Raw genomic sequence first — 21,555 nt, forward strand, 5'->3', positions numbered from 1 at the left:
ATAGATTGGGGGCGGGGCCAAATAAAAGATAAGAATAATGCGGGGGGGGAGGGCCCATCTCCCGAACAAAGAGAACCGGTTTGGTGACATCATATCGTCACTGCTACCAACTCAGCCGAACCGAGCCAAACCAGGAGGAACCCATCACTGGTTGATACTTTCTTCTCTGCGATAGCCCTCCAAGTACTGAAAGATTGCCATAATGTCACCAAAGGAACATACCTTTTTCCCTAAACCATTCATCATTTGGTTTAGCCTCCAGACCCCTTTATTATCTTTGTTGCTCTACTCTGTACTCTTTTTCTAAGGTCTTTGCAAAATTTATCTCTGTAAAAGCTGTTCTTTAGGCCACAGTTTTCAATTGTGAAGTAATACACATTTGCTCTCACTAACCGGCATGCAGGTTAGTTCATGTGCTTTTGAGTGGTACATCTCAAAATGCATTGCCTGCAAGACTGTTTTCCATCTGGGTCTTGTTGAGAAGGTAGATTTGTGGACACTTAGTCAGTCCATTGGAAATCCAGATAAGGATTAATCAATCATCCTCTCCAAGGTCTTTATGGCCCTTCAGAATCCCAATAGCATGGGAGATGTTTGAATTTTAGGGTGAACTTCATATTGGAGGGCAGGTATTGCTATAGAGAAGGAATCCTTCTGGGGTCCCAATAGGTCAATGGAACCTGGAGTGCACCATGATAGCAAACCATGAAAGGCTTAATACTCAAAAATGAATTCATAGAAATTAATATTGAAATCTGTAGTCCAATTCAATTGCCTCCTTGCTTGCTTGCTCATTGAAATTTGCCAGTGCCCCTTAATTTATTCTAAAAATTCTTCCTTTAAAGACTATATGAAGTAAAAAGTAATTTCACAATGTATCTATGGAGATTCTCAGTCATCCAGGTCATGGTTGTCCCAAAAGTGCTTTTTTTTTCTCAAGAGGCAACTGGACTTTCCGTTTTTTCTTTGAAGACATTTCACTTCTCATCCAAGAAGCTTCTTCAGCTCTGACTGGATGGTGGGGAATGGAAGGATTTATACTCCTTGCAGACAGCTGGTCCTTTGTATCCTTTTAGAGGGTTGTTGAAGCACTAGGAGGTTTATCTATGTCCTCAGGGTCACCTGAGTGGTGCAAATTGGTGTGGAGCCTTCTTGGAACTGTTGAAAAGACTGTATTGTAGAGTGGAGATAGATGATGTCTTATCCTTCCCTCTATGTTGAGAGAGGGCTGTTCAATTTTGACATGGATGGCCTCTTTGACCCCTCTTTCAAACCAGCAATCCTCTCTGACCAAAATATGGACTTTGTAATCTTCATAAGAGTGGCTTGAGTCTTTTAAATGCAGATGGACTGCTGACTCTAGTCCTGATGTGTTTGTTCTCCTATGTTGTGCCATTTGTTTATGAATGAAGAGGTCTGTAAGGGGCGTGCATAAGAGCACCAGCGTGCCTACTGTCCTTGTCCTAATGTTTCTTCTATTTGAATCTATTTTATGTATCCAATCCATGCTTATGCTTATTACCTAATACATTCTTGACAAATAAAATAAAATAAATAAATAAATAAAATTTCACAATGTAGCCGTGAGGAATACTTTGTTTTCCAAGCCAACCCTTGTTCAAGAAATATTGTTTATATTCTTTTTGTAATGATAATGCACAGTGTTTGAATTGATCCTAAATTAAAAACAACTGTCTTGAACTGCTGTTAGATGGTGTTTTTGATGCTTTGGATGTTTTCACCAGAATAACCTTGGTGGTGAACTGTAGTTTCCTGTAGCAGCAATGCAATGAGAATCTCTTGAAGAGAAAGCAGTATAACCTGGGCTTTTTCCTGATTGAAACACGACTGGAAGGCAGGGTGTATCTGTTGTTATAGTCCAGTGATGGCTAACTTTTTCCAGACCGAGTGCCCCGAGTGTGCTACGCACATGCTTGCATGCATGAGTGCGTGCCCAAACCCCCAAAATGCAATGCATGCGGGGCTCCCGTGCATGCACTCTGCCCCCACCCATGTGTATGCAGCCCCACGCATGCACCCCACCCCCTGCATGCATGCGTGGCCCTTGCACACACACACCCATGCATGCACGCATGCCCTGCATGCCCCCCGTCCCCTGTGCATGCATGGCAGAGACCCGAAGACCAGCTGGCCAGTTGGAGGCATGCACACATGTGCATATGAGCTGAACTGGGGCAATGGCTCACATGCCCACAGAGAGGGCGCTGTGTGCCACCTCTGGCACACATGCCATAAATTCGCCACCATGAATGTGAAAGAACAACTGTCCTTAGGGACCAGTAAAGGTAACTTCCATATGTTCCTTCTCTGTCCTGGGATAAAGGATTGGGAGGCAGATTTAAAAAGATAAATGAATCATCAGTGAACTGCAGCTTCCATCATGTGATAAGTATGTGACCTGTTACAGGCACAGGGTGTTTTTCCTGTTTAATATAGCATGAATTGAGATTAAATAAATCATATAAATCCAATGTGTTTGGTAGGGGCTGATAATTTGTATTAGCCTCTGGACTCGCAAAGTAAGTTTGTTACCATTTCCAAAGTGTTCACAATCAGATTTCCCAATCTAATAATTTTTTTTTCGTTACTGACTTTTCCTTATTCAGAATAAAAACATAAAACTGATGAAATCAGATCTTTACATCTACACAGCTTAGCCAAACATCAAAGTGATAAAAAGAAACAATGTCAGACATTTAGTGAGATGGTTATATAAAATACCTCTTTTGTCTGAAAATGAAATTGAAGCTTTCAAGTAATACTTTTAATAAATCTGTGTAGTACCATTCAATGAAAAGCTAATACAAAGGGGGATGCAAAATACTTCTCTCATGGCCAGTGTTTTATGCTTTCATTTGTTCCTCTCATCCACCCCTACAAAAATATATATTGATCATACTTTTAGGCTTTTATCTCTGCAGAGAAAGCTACCAGCAGGAATTCATCTATGGGACAGGCTGAAAGATATATGAGATTATTCAAATTCTTTCATTGGAAATACAAAATAATTGTTTTCTCTTGAGGCTCCATTCTTTTTTATAAATGCCATAATGAGATTGTTGAAGTATCTCTCCCCAGCTTCAAATCTTATGAAATCCAGCATTGATACAGTATTTAGGAGTTTTGCAAACCTCTTTCTTTTTCAGAATCAAGACTAGTCATTGTTATCAATCTTCTTCCTGTGGCCCAAAACCTGGGTTCACCAACATAAAGTAAAGGTAAAAGTTCCCCTCGCACATATGTGCTAGTCGTTCCTGACTCTAGGGGGCCATACTCATCTCCGTTTCAAATCTGAAGAGCTAGTGCTGTCTGAAAACATCTTTGCGGTCATGTGGCCGGCATGACTAAATGCCAAAGGTGCATGGAACGTTGTTACCTCCCCACCAAAGGTGGTCCCTATTTTTCTACTTGCATTTTTTACGTGCTTTTGAACTGCTAGGTTGGCAGAAGATGGGACAAGAATGGGAGCTCACCCCGTTACGTGACACTAGGGATTCGAACCGCTGAACTGCCAACCTTTCAATCGACAAGCTCAGCCTTTTAGCCATTGAGCCACATACTTGCCCTCTTTTCTAAAATGAAGCCAATCTTTAACAACTCAAAAACAAACTGGTAAAATAGATCAAAATTCCCTTTCCTTATTTCCAGACACACAAATATCCAGCAGTAAAGATTTTAAAGACTATAAGACTGAGGGGGAAAAAAATAAATAGGATGATAAAGAAGAAGAAGAAGAAAAAAGCAAAGACTTTTCTCTTTTCTTCTTTTTTCTTAAAAGAAGGAGAAGTTAAGGACAAACTGAAACACCAAAATTGGCATTATATAATGCCTGAGCAATTTTTTTGGCCCTGACAAATAATTCTCTCAATTTGCCTTTAAAGATTGGCCCATATAATTGAGATTATGTCACAATGACAGTGAAGAGGGAGGGAGAGAAAGACTCCCACTGTGCCTGAGAACCCAAAGATGGCATTAAGATCAGCTGAAAATGTCACTAAGAATAATTGAAAGTTACACTGAATAATGTTGCTGATGTGAGCTGAAAACTATATATGGGGTTATTGGCTGAAGATTAGGCTGAGTGTTAGGAATGAAAGGCTGAAATCTCATACATACTTACTTGGTTTTAAGTTCCATTGAATTTATTGAGTCTTACTTTTCAGTAGGAACAGAACAGAACAGAACAACAGAGTTGGGAGGGAACTTGGAGGTCTTCTAGACCAACCCTCTGCACAAGCAGGAGACTCTATTCAAGTGATGGCTAACCTTTCTGCTGTCGCGTGCCAAAAGCAGGGAAGCATGGGGGGGTTGTGCACACACATGCCAACACCCATAATTCAATGCACTCCCACCCTACCCCCTTGCGCATGCGCATGTGACCGCCCGCATTCCCCCCGCTTTTGGCACGCGATGGCAAAAAGGTTACCGGTAGGCCCAGCAAGCCCATTTTTTGCCCTCCCCAGGCTCCAGAGGCTTTCTTGGAGCCTGGGGAGGGTGAAAACTCTCCCACCCCTCCCGAGGCCCTCTGGAGGCTGGAAACGGCCCGTTTCCCGACTTCCGGTGGGTCCGGAAGGCCTGAAAATCAGCTGGCCAATGCGTGCTGGAGCTGAGCTACGGCAACACTTGTATGCCCACAGATATGGCTCCACGTGCCATCATATCCCTATATTATTCCAAATAAGTGGAACTGTTGTAAAATGGGAGAAATGGATCCCTGTAGCTCATCCTTTGTACATAGGTAGACATAAATTCTCCTTCTTACCTATAAAGCAGGGGTGTCAAACTCGTGTTGTCATGGCAGCATCATGTGACATATTAGGACTTCCCCCACCTTCGCTAAACTGGGCATGGGCGTGGCCGGCGCGTGACGCATCCGGCCCATGGCCTGCAAGTTTGACAGCCCTGCTACAGAGAGATGGATGCCCAAATCATCATGCACAGAGCATTTCTCTGCATGACATTTCCATGCATGTTAGCAAAATGGGAAATAGGTTCTTCTAAACTGGAAATAACTAATTCAACAATCAGCCAAATCCAGTTTTCTCCTGAATTATTAATGCATGAAGCTTAATCAAAGAGAGGTTTTCACTTGTTTTAAGTTGGAAAGAAAACAACTCAAGTGATAGCCATTTTAAATGAGCACATTTTTTGAAAACAAAAATATTGGGACAGTTAATTAGCTTCTCTGTTGATTAGATTGATCATTTGTAATAATCCTGGGTTAGGATCCAGACTATGTTGAATGTGCTTGGGTTTGTCTTCCTTGCACTGGCTGTTTTCTCACAATATATTGTATTTAATCAGCTAGTAACAATTTAGCAGGTGTACTCACCTATGCTATCTTACTGTATTTATTTATTTATTGAATTTCTATACCGCCCTTCTCCTGAAGGACTCAGGGTGGTGAACAGAATAAGATTTCATATACATATAATTTTTTTATATATATATAAACAGTAAATAATAAATTGAGTCAACTTAGTGTATCTGCTAAGACCTTGGCATAGAATTTAGATGTTTATGCTAGCCCTGCTTGTTGAAACAGAAAGGTCTTCAGGGCATGTCGGAAAGTGCGAAGATCTGGGATTATTCGTATTCCAGGGGGTATTTTGTTTCAAAGAGTAGGTGCCCCCACAGAGAAGGCTCTCTCCCTTGGAACTACTAGATGACATTCTTTTAATGATGGTACTATGAGTAGGCCTATTCTGTGAGAGCATATTGGTTGGTGGGAGATTATCAGTTGCAGCAGGTGGTCTCGTAAGTACTCAGGTCCTAAGCCATGGAGCACTTTAAAGGTAAGAACCAACACCTTGAAGCGCACTCGGAAGGCCACCGGAAGCCAGTGCAGTACAGTAGTGACCAAAATTGTGGAAATCTTTTAGGAAAACTAGCTAATAACACCACTTTTTTTTTTTTGGAGTAGTATCATAAAATTATATGTCAATGGAAAGATAATTTAATCAAGGATGTAATGCAATAACTTTTATGAAGGATTTGCTATTAGAATAGCAGTTACAGTATAAAGAAGAAAAGTGAAACACGTAGAAAAAACAAGGTATACAAAAATTATCACCATAGAAAAAATGAGATATACAAAAATTATCACCATGTCAGTTAATACTTAGTTGGTAACCTTTAGCATGAATTACAGCCTTACAATGTCTTCCCATGGAGTGAACCAAGTCTTGTAGTTCTGCAGCTGTTATAATGTGAAACGAAGATTGAATGATTGCTTCTATTAACTAGGTTTTATTGCTGGGTCGCTTCTGACTAACAAGTTTCTTTAGTCAGCTCTATAGATTTTCAGTTGGGTTAAGGTCTGGGCTATTCCCAGGCCATTCCAGCAGTGGAATATGATTATCTTGAAACTCAAAAAAAAAAAAAAGTGGTGTTATTAGCCATCAAATCTCAAAAATACACTTTTCCCAAAAGGTTTCCACAATTTTGGCCACTACTGTATGTTGTGTACATTCAGATTATGTTTAGTATATGTTTCAATGCATAGGGAAAAATAGAAAATAATTCCTTAATGAAGTAAGGATGTATACAGCCATAGTTATCTGAGACTTCCATTAGATGTTTGGGTAGCCGAACTTCCCTAGTTACATCCATCAGCAGCTGATTAACTTAATTATTTGGATTAACAAACACCAACAAAGCATCAGTGAGAGACAGGGGTGTCAAACTGGCAGCCCATGGGTCGGATACGTCATGCGCAGGCCATGCCCACCCCAGCTCCATGAATAGGAAAAATGTTGTGAAATGTCACGTGATGGCAACGTGATGCTGTGAGTTTGTACCCGTGGAATAGAACCCATTTTTCCCCAACTTGATGTGATAAGATGATCATGTTAGTGATGATGGAATCATTTTGAATGGAATAGGAATGGGAATGGGAATGGGAATGGGAATGGGATGGGATGGGATGGAATGGAATGGAACGGAACGGAACGGAACGGAACGGAATGGAACGGAACGGAACAGAACAGAACAGAACAGAACAGAACAGAATAGAATAGAATAGAATAGAATTCTTTATTGGCCAAGTGTGATTGGACACACAAGGAATTTGTCTTGGTGCATATGCTCTCAGTGTACATAAAAGAAAAGATATGTTCATTAAGAATCATAAGGTACAACACTTAATGATAGTCATAGGGTACAAATAAGCAATCAAATCATATTAGGAAACAGTCAATATAAATCGTAAGGATACCAGCAACAAGGTTACAGTCATACAGTCATAAGTGGGAGGAGATGGGTAATAGGAACGATAAGATTAATAGTAGTGCAGACTTAGTAAATAGTTTGACAGTGTTGAGGGAATTATTTGTTTAGCAGAGTATATATTATTATTATAATTTTAAAAGCCAATTTGGTCTAGTGGCTAAGATACCAGGGTAAAAACTAGGAGACCGAGAGTTCTAGTCCCACCTTATGCATGAAAGCCAGCTGAGTGACTTTGCATTAGTCATTCTGTCTCAGCTCAACTCACCTCATAACGCCTTCCACCCCCACCCCCAACTGCCATCAGAACTGATGAAGCTTCTGGGATGAAAAGCAAAACAATTTCTTCTACTTTCTCAAGGAATAAAACAGTCCAATCGCCTTTTGAAGAAGAAAGAAAAAAAGCACCTTTGAGACAACTTTTGAGTACAAATGTTTTACTTTGGCTGTTCACCGCCCTGAGTCCGAAAGGAGAAGGACGGTATAGAAATCTGAATAAATAAATAAATAAACTGTGACCTGGATGATTGAGAATCTATACAGATTGGTTGTTCTGAGGAAAATAGGAGGAGAAAGGAGGGTTAGGAATGTTTGCCATCTTGAATTATTTATAAAAAATAATAAATGTGGGATAAAACAATCTTTAAAAAACAAACAAAATATGTGGGGTGAAGCAAATGATTTATTCTAATTATCCATAAGATTTATCAGGACCTGTAAATACAATCACTATGAAAATGTGAAGAGAAGGTACCGTACATATATTCCAAGCATTTACTTCTTTCTTATGTTAACATAATAGCTTCAGTGAAGTACATATGGTAAAGATGCTGCATCATTTGAGTTCTTTTACAATTTTCCGTTTCCACCATATGGTGTCATTTTCTCCCTCTTACCCCTTTTAGCACATCAAAGGGTGTTTTATTCCTAGAAATAGCCTTTTATTAAAGGCTCACCTGTTAAGCTGAAGCGGTGTTTCTTTCTGTCCTTTGATGAGTTAATTCTTGGATACAATCTCTAGCATAACAACAATGTCTTTTAATTTGCATTATCCTTGAGCCAGACGGATAGATATAAGAGTTTGAAAGTAGTAACTTTGTATGGTACATTAGTCCAGTTCAAATAATCCACATCTGTTTGATTGTTTACTGATAAGGATCTTGTGTTTTCATTCCTATTTATCATTCTAATGTTAATTTTTATTATCCATCAGGATCAATTCAGTAAAGAAGATGGCTTCCACATTTCTTTTGTGCTGAAGTCCCTCATGCACACTTCCACTTTCCTGTTTCCCACAAAATAAACTCTTAACATGTTTTTATGTGTGCACCTAATGTAAGTCCTAACCTCAAAATTAGCCCTACTTAAGAGCCTGTGCAGCTGGCGATCTGCTCATTCCGTCTGGTTGCTCGTGATGCCAGGGCCACAAGGTGAGGCAGAGAGCTGGTAGAGCTGCCCCACATGCCCTCCACTGACTTACCTCAGGCCCCCACAGCCAGGCCATCAACGCTCAGATACCTGCCTTGTGGCGGCAGCACTGACAGATATGTGCAACAGGAGCCCACATGGCTGCTGGCCCACTTCTTCTGCTTGCTCATAGCAGGAGGTTGAATGGTGTGTTGATGCTGTGGCTGAGAGGCAAGGCAGGTGTTGGGGTGTGGATGGCCTGGCTGTGGGGATCCTGAGGTAAGCTGGTGCAGGGCATGTGGGGCAACTCAGTGGTGGGTTGCTACCGGTTCTCCCCAGTTCTTGCGAACTGGTAGTGGAAATTTTGAGTACTTCGGAGAACTGGTAAATACCACCTCTGCCTGGCCCTGCCCCCAATCTATTTGCTGCCTCCCGAGTCCCAGCTGATTGGCTAGAAGGAAAAAATCAGGGCTCACTTGACAAAGAAGAGGAAAAAAAAAACCAAGACACCTTAGCTTTAAATTGAGAAACCAAGAAGCCTCCCAACTGATTGGCTAGAACCGATCCGCTCCTTGTAAACCACTCAGTGGTGGTAGATTGGCAATTGAGGCCAAGCTGCCTGAAAGTGGTTTCGGATGCTCTCGGTGGTGGCAGAGCAGCAAAAAACTGTTTAAACTCTTGTCGCGGCACTTCAAAGGGCCGCCCTACAGCTGATCAGTGGTAAAAGGCAGTGTGGTGGTAGAGCAGTGCATTCGAAAAACAAATGGGTAGACCGGTGTGCTCCAAAAACAAATGGGTAGACCGGTACGGCTCTGCAAGCAGTTAAAAGCCTGGTAGACCAATACCTCTGCAAAATCCTAAATAATTGTTTGTCACATGACCATCAGACCACACCCACAAAATAAGCTATGCCCACACAACCAGTAGTAAAAAAATTTAGAACCCACCCCTGGAGCAACTCTACCACCCCCACCTCATGGTGGTGGCACTGGTGTGCCGTGCACTCTTCTGCCCCGCCGTGAACAAGCAGAAGAAGTGGGCCTCCCTTATACAGGAAAAAAAAAAAAGACAAATCCCCTCCACAAAATAAGCCCTGGTGCTTACTTTGATGTCCAAAAGAAAATAAGACCTGGTCTTATTTTTGGGGAAACACGGGTACCTATCTTTTGCCCTTTGGCCTCTTATGGCCCAGCTCTATGATCACCTTGTTGTTCAATCAAAAAAATTTGCTGTGTCCCTGACCCCACAGTCATTCGCCTAGGATAGCCTATGGTCTTTTGCCTTTGCATTGATTTTAAAAATGACTTTTATGTTGCCTATGTGCATGAGGGGGCAAATGAAAAATGTTATTTTGAACTCAGAATGGGTCATCGGGTTGCAGATGTTCTGCTAAACTGTTTTGAATTAGTTCCAGTTCAGCAGAAATAAAACCTGGGAAATGTTTATTGTAAGGGCCTGGTGGCTCAGCAGACTGATAGCATTGTGATTAACACCAGCTGTCTGCAATTACTGTAAGTTTGAATCTCACCAGGCTCAAGGTTGACTCAGCCTTCCATCCTTTCTAAGGTAGGTAAATTGAGGACCCAGTTTGCGGGGGCAATAAACTGACTTTGTATAAATATACAAAAGTATGAAGGCTATTGCTTAACGCATTGGAAGCCGCCCTGAGTCTCTGGAGATGGGCGGCATATAAATCAAATTAAAAAATAAAATTAAATTTAAAAAAAGGTTTCGAAATCCCAGAGTAAAAGTCCAAAGAATGGACTGTGTCTCCCTATCTGAGCTTCTAGTCTATACCTTTCCTGCTATTCCCCCTCCCTCAAACAAAATCCCATTTCAGACCATTTCCAAACAAAATACATTGCTTATGTTCGTTATTTACACTAGAATAGAATAGAATAGAATAGAATAGAATAGAATAGAATAGAATAGAATAGAATAGAATAGAATAGAATAGAATAACAGAGTTGGAAGGGACCTTGGAGGTCTTCTAGTCCAACCCTCTGCCTAGGCAGGAAACCCTACACCACTTCAGACAAATGGTTATCCAACATCTTCTTAAAAACCTTCCAGTGTTGGAGCATTCACAACCTCTGGAGGCAAGTTGTTCCATTGATTAATTGTTTTAACAGTCAGGAAATTTCTCCTTAGTTCTAAGTTGCTTCTCTCCTTGATTACTTTCCACTCATTGCTTCTTGTCCTACCCTCAGGTGCTTTGGAGAATAGTTTGACTCCTTCTTCTTTGTGGCAGCCCCTGAGATATTGGAACACTGCTATCATGTCTCCCCTCCCTAATCCTTCTTTTCTTCAGACTAGACATACCCAGTTCCAGCAACCGTTCTTTATATCGATAACCAACATATGTTTTGCTTTAGACACAGAACACTTCCACCCTCCCCTAGTTATTCCAAGCACACAATGGGTGTTTTGTGTGCCATGTTTTGAACATCTTAGTGAAATAGAGCTACTGATATTACAAGCAGGATACCTTCTCCTGAAATCATGGAGGAATAAATTAAAAACAAACAAACAAACATTTGGGAATAGTGCAAAGGAGCAATGGTGACAAACCTCTGTGGGTACTACAGGCAATCCTGTGCTATAAAAGCTTCCCACATTCACATTCAGTTTAATGGAAAACAAATGTCTTTGCCATACTTCAAATAATCCCCAGAGGAAGACATCAAAAAGGATCACTTTCTATGATGCTTTTTCAGATCAGATAGATACAGAGGCTGCAGATGTCAAGGAGACTGGTAATAGAAAACCTCATCTTCAACTACATGCAATTATAAGGCAGGCTCGTATCACGCCAAAAAAAAAAATAAAAAAATCTGAAGCACCCTGAGAAACATACAGAAATCAAAAGTTTCTTCAGCCGGGAAAAAAAACCCTTGCTTGTAAAACTGACCCTGGGTTTCTGCTTGCCCACAATCTTAGACCAATCTGGACATTTGGACTGAGCAAAAGTGAGCTTTAGCTGAGAGTGGTGAGCATCAAAAAGTGAATGGGATAAAGCTGAAAACTAAATTTGGCTTAATCTAGATCAGGGGTGTCAAACTCTATTTCGTTGAAGGCCATATCAGGGTTGTGTTTGATCTTTGGGGGGGGCAGCTTAACATCATTTGTGTGGCCTGAGCATTCTGCCAGCAAAAATGGGCTCTGTTTTGGATGCACTGGCCTCCTGCAACCCTCTGCCAGTGAAAACGGAGCTCAAGGGGGCTGCGCACAGCCATCACAAGCTCTGTTTGTGGCTGGGACGGCCTTCTGAAATCATCTGCCAGCAAAAACGGAGCCTGGGGGAGCTGCGCGTGGTTCTCACAAGCTCTGTTTTCAGCTGAGACAGCCTCCTGCCACCCTCTGCCAGGAAAAACGTAGCTCAAGAGCCTCTCAAGCTATGTTTTTGCTGGCAGATGCACTGCGGGCCAGTCCTTCACTGTTTCCAAGGTAGCCCCACAGCCCAGATCTAAGCACCCTACGGGCCGCATCCGGCCTGTGGGCCTTGAGTTTGACATCCCTGATCTAGAGTGATATCTAATTAATATTAAAGAATGAGTATGAATAATCTCCATTTTTACATTATTTCCTTCTGGTACAATTTGGTATCGAATTTTGCAGAGGGCCTACTCTGCAGAGGGTATTTCAACAGACTGAACATACTTAGTCAACCAGCAGACTAAGCACCGTGTTCCAATAAGTAGGTGGGCTAGAACAAAGAGATGAGTAGGTGAAAGTAATTGGATGTAATTTAATTTCAATTTTTGCTTAATTAAATTGAAATGTAAGTAATTAAACACAATTAATATGACCATTCCACATATAACTAAGTGTTTCATTTTCTTTTTTAATATCCTAACACAATTAGAATTCAGTAACTAAGGATTTGAAGGGCTTCACATCGTATACTTTTGTGTTGGGGTCAAATTTTATTGAATTCAGTGGGGCTTGCCTCTGAGTTCCTTAATATATTGCTTTGTTAAACTGTTTTTCTGATCATCATTTCCATTCAACATTTTAAGGGGGTGCAATATATAAGAACAGATTTTTTTTTCTGTCTTAATATTACACAGTGAAACTTAAGAGATAAAGAGATGTAGGAATAGAATGTTATGTATACTGTTTACTTATTCATTTTTATCAGTGGCTGGAGATAAACTAGATGTATGTTATTTCATTTCTCATCACAAGGGTCCCACAGTTCTTTGTCAGTGGGGTTTCCTTTCTTTTAAAAAAGAAGCTGAAAAAGAAATATAAAGAAAAGGGTAGCGCAGGGTGTTATACAGAATGGTCAAGAATCTTACTTTGAAAATGAAAAAAAAAAGAAAAGAAAAGACTCCATTGAGGATAGCAAGTTCTGTAAAACTGAAGTGCATTTAAAAGGAGAATACCTCTGGACAGGATATGAAGGGGAAAGAGAAATATATTTGCACCAGTCAGTAAACAATTTCTAGCACAGTTTTTCTTTATATTCCAAACCCACAGAGAGGCCTGAGCATTGCTTGAAGTCACCATGGCTCATTTCACTCTTGCAACTAACCATGCTTCAAACAGGCCCTGGCAATAGCTTTGCTTTGCCGTATTCCCATGACGTTGCTTTCATCTCATTCCCAACCCCTGAGTGAGACAGGCTTAAATTGTCTTTATTGCACTGCATTATTAAAGTAGAGTTTTCTGCCTTCTTCCAATATTGACCAAGGGCAACTTCAGGCTAAGCTTTGTCACTCATTATGGGCATGTGTATGTGTGTGTGTGTGTGTATGGGATGATGGTGGAGTAAACTGGGTAGTTGCCTCAACTACGAACAAAACGAAGCGGGATAGGGATTGGTGATGAGAACAAATTATTTCCTGCTACAGTTTTATGCCAAGTCAAGGACAGCTGGAAAGGTCTTCAACTCGGCAGTGGAGGAAGGACTTAGATGTTCCTACAGTAGTCCTAGATTTACAACAGTTTATTTAGTGACCAAAGTTACAACAACACTGAAAAAGGTGACTTATGACCATTTTTCACATGACCATTGCAGCATCCTCATGGTCGCACGATCAAAATTCAGACTTTTGGCATCTGACTCATATTTATGATGGTTGCTGTGTCCTGGAGTTATATGATCACCTTTTGTGACCTTCTGACAAGCGAAGTCAATGGGGAAGCCAGATTCAGTTAACAACCATGTTACCAATTTAACAACTGCAGTGATTCACTTAACAACGGTGGCAAAAAAGGTCATAAAATGGGGCAAAACTCACTTAACAATTGTCTCACTTAGCAAAAACATTGAGTTCAATTGTGGTCATAAACTGAGGACTACCTGTGTTTGGAAGTAAGCCACTTTTTTTCCCAATGATTATTCTCATTAAAATAAGTGACTTTGGGTAAACCATCTTGTATCATTTTCAGCTCTCGTCTGTCATAATCCCAGTTATTGCAGCCATGATCTTTCCAGCTCTACTCATTTAGATTTATTTCCTCAATGACCCCTTCAACCTGATAAGGAGCTGGAACTTTTATGCAAATGGGGCCTTTTTATTAATTTTCAGCAGTTGAAGCTAAAAGAGAAAAAGATAATAACATCACTAGGAGAAGACAGGTGAAGATGTTTCATGCCTTTCCTCCTTCATCACATCTTACCTTATTTTTAAAAGTCAATGAAGTCTTGACACTCTGGCTTTATTGATTTTTCCGCCAAAAAGTAGTGAGAAATTATGCCATCAATATCTAATGGGATGACATCAATTTTTAGGGGTCAGAAAAAGATGGAGAAGTGTAAGCTTGGCAAATAATGATTTAGATCAGGCATCCCGATTTAAACAGAAGTTGTCAAATATGAGGAGAGTACTATTGTTAAATAGAAAACACTGGAGTTGAATTTCATTATAATGTGACTTTTAGAACTAGGAACACTTTATCTCCTTTTCATGCCTCTCTACATTTTTTTTTTTTTTTTTGAAAATTCATATCTTTTAGAAGCATGGAGCTAAAATTCTTTCTTTCTTGTTTCTGCCTTGAAGGAGGCACTTCCTTGAAAGCTTCAGCAAAGTGCCTCTTTGAAGAACAAGAAGAAAAGCTTCATCTCCTTCTGGTTCCTCTCATAGATTTCTACATTTTTGGAAAATGTGCATACTTGGAAACATGCATCTGAATTTCTTTCTTGTTTCTGTCTTCATGCAGGTCCTTCAACACAACACTTCCCTCTAAACCGCTACAATGCCCCTTTTGAAGAGAACCTATTTTCACCCAAGTGCTAAGAACTACAGGAAGAAAGAATTTTGCACATTTCTTAAACCAGTATTAATTCTTTTTTTATATGACTCAATTAAGATTTTAATAAAGATAAACATCAGAATGTAATAGTTAAAGAAAAAAAAAGATAAAGATAAAAAAAGATAAAGATAAAGATAAAGCTTCTGTGGGAAAAAAAGAAAATATAAAGCTTTCAATTTTCTTTACGGCAGTTGTAAGTATGCATAGAAACTTACTACTTATTCTATGGTTACAGCATGACTTTCACTTTTTCTGTAATCAATTTTTTCTAATCATTAAAATCATTAAAAGCAGGGGTGCCAAACTCAAGGCCGGAGTCCAGATTCGGCCCATGGGGTGCTTAGATCTGGACCCCTGGCCCACCCTGGAAACAGTGAAGGACTGGCCCATGGTGCCAACGGAGCTCGGGAGGGCTGCACATGTGCTCCCCAAGCTCCAGTTTAGCTGGCAGAGGGCTGCAGGAGTCCATTTCAGCCGAAAACAGAGTCTCAATGAGTGACATCAAGCTGGCCACGCCCACCCTGACCACATCCCCTCCAGCCTGAGGTCAAACACAACCCTCATGCGGCCATCAATGAAATTGAATTTGACATCCCTGATTAAATCCCGGATTAAAAGCATTTATTAAAAGTTCTTTTTTTTTTTAATTTCAAACAAAAAAATCTGTCAGGGTTTTCCAGTCAGCAGTAAACTTAGATATGTTAGTTTTCCTTAACTAAAGTCTCAATACGGTCATCTCCACAAATCCCATCTTCACTGTCTATTCCTCCATTGTAGATAATGTCAAATCTTTCCATCTTTGAGAAGTTTTCATGTATAAAAATAGAGTACCATGACTTTCTCCAACACTTTATCAATCACCCCCAAAGGAAAAGCCCCTGGTATCAATTGTATATTTTTTGCATGATGAAATGTACCCTCTTGTTCACATTTCCAGCATCAATTTGATATATTTTTTATGCATTCTAGACAGTTTCTCCAGTGATATAGACTTTGGTGGCAGTGGTGGGTTTCAAAATTTTTTACTACTGGTTCTGTGGGTGTGGTTTGGTGGGCCTGGCAGGGGAAGGATATTGTAAAATCTCCATTCCCACCCCAATCCAAGGGAAAGTTGCTGCAAAATCCCCATTTCTTCCCGATCAGCTGGGACTTGGGAGGCCAAGAATAGATGGGGGCGGGGCCAGTCACAATTTTTACTACCGGTTCTCTGAACTACTCAAAATTTCCACTACCGGTTCTCCAGAACTGGTCAGAACCTGCTGAAACCCACCTTTGCTTGGTGGCACAGTGCAGTATTGCAAGCTAACTTTTCCCACAGCCAGGAGTTCAATCCTGACTGGCTCATGGTTGACTCAGCCTTCCATCCATCCTGTTGGGGGCAATATGCTGACTCTGTAAACTGCTTAGAGAGGGCTCTAACACACAATCAAGTGGTATATAAGACTAAGTGCTAATGCTATTGCTATCATTTTATAAACATAAGTGGGTTATATCACTCTCTGTCCTTTGTCCAGAGAGATTTTGATGGCCAGTATTGTCTGTTTAGGCAATCTCTGTCATGATGATGCCTTAATACTAATGGAGATGATTAGACCAACACAAAGTTTATTCAAGTTTATTCATTCATCAAAAATTCCAGAATGCAATTGATGTATCCAACTGTATTAAATTGATTCTGGATACATAATTTTGAGGCAAGGTCCAAATAAGCCAGAATTTTAAACATTCAACATTGTTAAAAGCTTGAATTCAATTTGGAAATATGTTTTATTTGCTTTTATCTTGTAACAGTTTCTGGAATGATGTTTTCAGGGAGTATCCAAGGTGATTTAATAAGGCATCCCTATATCTAAATTGTTCTTAAAAATAAAGAGTTAACGCAATCTAAAATTTGTTACTACCAGTTCTGTGGGTGTGGTTTGGTGGGGGAGTAATTTGACTGGGTGGGCGTGGGCAACTTTTTTTTTTCTTTTAAAACCATTTTTTCTACAACCTCTTCGGCAAAGAGGTTGTAGAAAAAATGCTTTTAAAAATAAAAATAAAAAGCCTCTGATGATCGCGCAGCTCAGCTGGGCATGGGGGGTGGGGGAAAGGGATTTTTGCTACCAGTTCTCCGAACCACCTGCCTCCATCGCTACCGGTCTGAACCAAGAGCATTTCACCCCTGAATTAAAGCATATTCTCATCAAACTTTCTGAAAATTTGATTTAATATTTAAATGAAGCTTTAAGAATATATAATGAAAAGGGGAAGGGAGAACTGTACAGACACTTTCCAGAAAAGCAGTCATGTTAGTCTTACAGTCATCTGTAGAATATTAAAAAAAACTGTGGGGTACTTTCCTAGGTCTTTTGCAGAAGATAGATTGCTATGGTTCCTGAAACAGATAGTAGTTATCTATCTTGCAGAACTGTTAAAAATGGTACTGAGGGAAAAATACATGAGGTAAAGGTGAAGATAATAAATGCAAGTAACATTTAGAAAAATCCTATTAATTTCAGTCTTTGCCCTTGTTGTCATGCAGCAAGAATACTAATCTACTATGTTGAATGTTTAAAGAGGAGGTAGGTTGGTGAGGATTTTAAAACAAACAAACAAACAAACCACAAACACACACAGCATCAACATAAATACCTATAACCTTGTATTGCATCAGGTCAGTAGTGTCTCCAGGTATTTTTTTTGAAAAATATTATTCTATATTCTTCCTTTGCCCATGTTTCAGTATTCTTCCACCTGTCAATTAAGTGAGGAGAAAAGAGAAGCAATGTTACTTGGAGAAAACCTGCAGGTGGCCTCCATTGCTCAGTCAATGTGTTTTTCTAAGCAAAGGTTTATACAGCTTAGTAAAAGACACATTTCAGTAAAGGCATAAGGCATACAGTGCTGGTTAAATTTTCTTCAGGCAACAGAGGAGTGTTTCCAATCAGCACGATATATGTCAACATTGTTTTACCATGGCCATAAAGGAAAAGGTTTATGGGGATATTTCCAGTCACCTCTGCTTCAGCCTTCTGGAGAGACTATGGCCTTTCTAAATTAGGTATTTCTAACAGTCAAACATAACAATCCTTGTCTTTTCCTCTATAATCTTCTTCCACTGCTAGCTGGTGAGTCAACAAACAATAAATTGTTTAAGACTTCAAAGGTTGCTGCTTTAAAGTTTCCATGTTTACCTGAAAGTCAATAGTACTTCAATTGTTGTGGCATTTTAGTTTTCCCTCTGAGTGAATTTATCTATATCTATATACCTGTAGAGAGCTTGCTTTCCTCAATCCAAATCTCTCAATCCAAATGAGGAAAAGATGAAGATGATTTGTGAAGACTCAGGGGCTTTCACGAAGCCAAACGTCACTGATCCACAGCACTCATTAAAAACAATTAAAAAGATTCCTGGGGTTGCCATGGCTTCCAGGCATATCCAATAAAAGCTTTTCCTATGAAGATAAACCTAGATGCATCCTTTATGACACTCCTCCTTCATATATTCACAAGATACACACAAACATATTCAATCTCCGCAAAGCTCAGAGGTTTATATGCAAAACAATTCTCACAAATGCATAAATGTTATTCCTGGTGGCTTAAAAATAATTATCTTGTTAGAAAGCATTAATGAGCTTGGAGACTGAAGTAGGGACACTTATACATGTCATCATAATGCCTCAAGCTCTGACAGTTGTCTTACTCAAATTTTAATGTTGAAACATCTATCAAAGTTGCAAAATTACACAACGAGAGCTTATCTAGATTGAAGGAAAATTTACATACACACACATACCAAAGGGGGAAAAAAACCTCAGTGACATTCAGGCTGCACTTACTCATAATGCTCAGAATTCTTTTAACCATAGTTTCTTAAATGTTTCAGATCATAGCTGCAGATGAACAAAATCTATGGCTTGTTTAACCAATTCTGATATGTTTTGCACATAGCTAATGCTAATATCCAGAAGAAATAGGCAGAACAGAAAGACAGATTTATAACATCACAGGAAGAAGACAAGGTTTTGACTTCAGAAATGACAAACCTGCCAAAAGATGTCAGGGTTTATAATCCCCCACAAGCCCCCTTAATTCACATTAATCATGACATCTTTCTTGAATTCTAAACCAAAAACAAACTTCATTAGGAACCAATTAGCATTATCCATGAACCAAACAAATAAACAACATTAGGGTTTAGTATTATCCATGCACTAATATGGTACAAGACACAAATTGGAAATAAACGAAATCAGAGATTAGTGGCACTTAAATCCCATTACTCAATTGGCTAAATTGAGTAGGACTAAATTATTTTAACCTTTAAACCAGATATTTTTTTTCTGATAATATACAGCCCTCACATGAAGAAGCTGATAAGTTGGGAACTTCTGCATTTATTTTAAAAATGATCAGTTGCAAGAAATTTTCCCTTCCCATGAATAAATCAAAATAGATAGCATAGTTCCTATAACACTTGATTCTTATTTCCATTGGAAACAGGCTCTTCATGTCATTTATTTAATCAGTATAATAATTATTCTCGAAGATTAGATAATTGGGCAGGTCCAAATGTTAGCAGATGCAGTCTGGTTGGGAAAAAAAGAGAGTCTAATATTGGCTTGGAAAAAATGTTCCTCAATTTTATTAAATCATAGATAGCTTGAACAAAACTGTTACAGATTAGTAGTTCAGGGTGAGAGTCCTCTTGTTAAGCAGCTATGTGAAACAGGCTTCTTAAGAGAGTTAAAACAGTAGCTATGCATTTGTGTCCATAAATAACACAATAACAAAGTTGGAAGGGATCTCAGAGCAGGGGTGAAATCCAGCAGATTCTGACAGGTTCTGGAGAACCAGTAGCGGAAATTTTGAGCAGTTCGGAGAACCGGAAAATACCACCTCTGGCTGGCCCCAGAGTGGGGTGGGAATGGAGATTTTGCAGTATCCTTCCCCTGCCACGCCCACCAAGCCACGCCTACCAAGCCACACCATGCCCACCAAGCCACGCCCACAGAACCGGTAGTAAAAAAAAATGGATTTCACCACTGCTTCAGAGGTCTTATATTCTAACCCCCTGCTCAAGCAGGAGACCCTATATTATTTCAGACAAGTGGCTGTCCAGTCTCTTCTTAAAAGCCTCCAGATGGAGCACCCACAACTTCTGAAACAAGCTGTTCCACTTCACTAAACCCAGGACAAGAAGCAAATTTTTCCCAAACCCTGTAATTGTGAGGCATCTTGTATCCAAATCTTTAACCAGAAAATTAGGGCGCTGATAACTGCTGTTAGCATGTCCTTAAAGCATGTAGGATTCTAGATGGGCATTGAACACTTCCTCCAAAGATCTTGTATTAGATAAGAGACTCAATTCTAGTCAGAGCCCATTCTAATCCAATCTAATCAAGAGTCCATGCAGTCATTCTGGGAGTATGTGCAAGGGAAGGCAAATGAGAGGTGTATTGTAACCGAGGCCCAAGTAGTGATTACCAAACACAATTCAGTCCTGAACTTATTTTATTAAAACAGATGATAATTAATTCATTCTCAGATTAATCCAAAACAAATTCTTCATAACCAGTCTGTCAGCCTTATCACCAATCTTTGATGTCTTTGGCAACCTGCCAAGGGCTTTTCTTGGCAAAAAACCCACAAAGTTCAAGAAACACTGACAAGAAGCACTTTTCTACAAAGAACCCAACAGCTCATTGCTGCTCTTTTAAGCCTTATGGGAGTGGCCAATCATCTTCTGGCCTTACTCCCAAGTCATCCTTTTTGCTTCAGCTGCTCTTGCTTTCTGACAGCTCTTCGTATGTGTGCACTAGGAACAGGGTCCTCCTGTTCCTCTGCCTCTCTGCTGTCTGCCTCTGGAGGCTCCGGAGTCCGTGCATCGCTCCCAGATGGTCCTGGCCCCATCTCTGCCTCCGATACAGAATCCTCGTCTGGGCCTTCCCCTGTCTTCAGGATTGGCCCATTGTCCTCCCCATCCTCCTCACTGTCTGACTCCGCTGCCAGGTCTGCAGGCTGCTGGCGGATTACAACAGGGTGCTCATGCTTGACAAAGCTGAAGGAGACTATCCATGATCCTAGAATCTCAGTCAATATCTCTGCACACAGGGAAGTAGACTATATTTGTATTTATTTCCATTTATATAGACTCTTACATGCAAGAAAGTTAAATAAGCCTGCAAGAGAGGAGCACAAAGCATATTTTTTCCTAAATGCCAGAGGCATGAGTATTTATTTGTTTGTACAGTGCTGGAACATGAAGGATGTTTCCTATAATTCTTACCTAACAAAATATTTTTCAATATGGATTGTGGCAGGTTTGCTCAGTTAGGGGTTCAAGACAGAGACCTCTTATGAAAGAGGCTAAATTACAGGCTGACTTTCAAATCCTCTACGGCACAGAAGCTGTGTACTCAATATATTTTCTTGATTAGTTGGTTGTCTTTATTGCTTTTCTTTTTGTTTTATGACATTTTACCAGGCATTATAATCAGATGGCAAGGAGAGCAATTTTTATTCTTCACATTCAGAATTATGTGGACAAAAATAACAAATCAGATGTTTCGGCAGCTGTTCCCAACCTATTTCCGTGTTCTTTTACTTTTAGGGAGATTTATGTACTTCTCTTCATTATGAATTCAGATTACA

This window comes from Pantherophis guttatus, chromosome 5, assembly GCF_059756535.1.
Source record: "Pantherophis guttatus breed Tessera chromosome 5, ASM5975653v1, whole genome shotgun sequence".
NCBI lineage: Eukaryota > Metazoa > Chordata > Lepidosauria > Squamata > Colubridae > Pantherophis > Pantherophis guttatus.